This window comes from Stegodyphus dumicola, chromosome 6 (genome assembly GCF_044657685.1).
Source record: "Stegodyphus dumicola isolate Sdum_Otavi_A_Nest chromosome 6, ASM4465768v1".
Lineage (NCBI taxonomy): Eukaryota > Metazoa > Arthropoda > Arachnida > Araneae > Eresidae > Stegodyphus > Stegodyphus dumicola.
Genome location: NC_140773.1, coordinates 176,970,316 through 176,971,775, shown reverse-complemented (window position 1 = coordinate 176,971,775; position 1,460 = coordinate 176,970,316).

Here is a 1,460-nt window from a genome sequence, read left to right as displayed (position 1 = left end):
AACATATGCAATGGACTTGGCATACGCCATATCAAAATGGTTCCGTATAGACCACAGGCTAACATAACAGAAACAGTTAATAAAAACATAGTAAAAATAATTCGCAGTTACGTGAGCAGACATCACAAGCGCTGGGATGGCTACATAAATGAATTAGCTTATGCTTTAAGAACGGCACATCATTATACTACGGGAAAAACTCCAGCAGAATTATTCTTAGGCCGAAAATTAATTACGCCTTTAGATAAATTGTTCTTTGTGCAACAAAGAGAGCAGGAGTTTAAACAAAAAGATGTGCAAAAGCTCATTGATCAGGCGCTTAAAAGCTCGGATACGGCAAGAAATAGGCAGAAAATATATTATGATAGAAAACGCCGTGAAGCAGATTTTAAAGTTGGGGATAAAGTATTGAAGCGGAAATTTTCTTTATCAAGTGCCCCAGACAATTTTACGGCAAAGCTAGCTCCAAAGTTTGAAGGCCCCTATGTAATTCAGGAAATCAAAGGAGTAGTATTATATCTTAAGAACGAGAGAGGGGAAATCTGTAAAGCAAGTCCCGACCAGGTGAAAAAATACTATAATCCAAATGATTTTGAAATCTTTTAAAGTTTCTTGCAGGACTCAAGTCTAAACGAAATAGAAGGTCCAGAGACAACAACTATTCCACCACCCAAGAAACAGAGAACTGAAGAGAGACCTAGCCCTTCTACAACCCGGACGTCGGTATCAAAAAGAAAAAATAATTTTCAAACTCCAGCGTTTAAGAAAAACAAAAATACAGATGAACCGGGTAAAGAAACCGTGGTAAAGAGAAAAACACCACCTACAAAGGATTGCAGAAGAAATTATACATCAAGGAGAACGCGCACACGGCCACAGAGTCAGGTGCCAGCAAGGCCGCCGTTCCGGAAACTGAAACGGCAACAGGAGGCACAAAAATACGACGAACAGAAGAAATTCAAGAAGGACTCCAGACCGGACGTCAAGACCAGCCGTCCCAGGGAAAAAAGGAAATGCCAACAACCAGACGATTACTCCGCCAAGAGGCCAGCATGTAGAGGACGCAAGAGAAAAAGTAAGGTGGACGACACTCGGAGGGCAGTAAGGAGAAGATTAACATCCATGAAACCTCTAACTTGGGACCAATTTTGCCAAAAACGAACGACGGAGTTTCAAGCATCGAAAACTCAAAGATAAGTTAAAACCTTCTGTAATTTTTTTTTTCTCTTTTATTCCGAAATGTTATGCATAAGTACGAAGTTCTATGTTTTGACGAAAGTCAATATGTCTCGGTTGAGACTTAGTTTGTTTTACTTTATTTAGCTAAGGCAAAAGTATTATTTTCTTTAAGTGTAAAAGCTAAAAACAAGCATTTTCTGTTGGTCGAAAGACTAATTCTGTTATGTTAAAGCCAAAATTTGGCCGAAGATAAAAATAACTTCGTATTCTTGTATTAATAA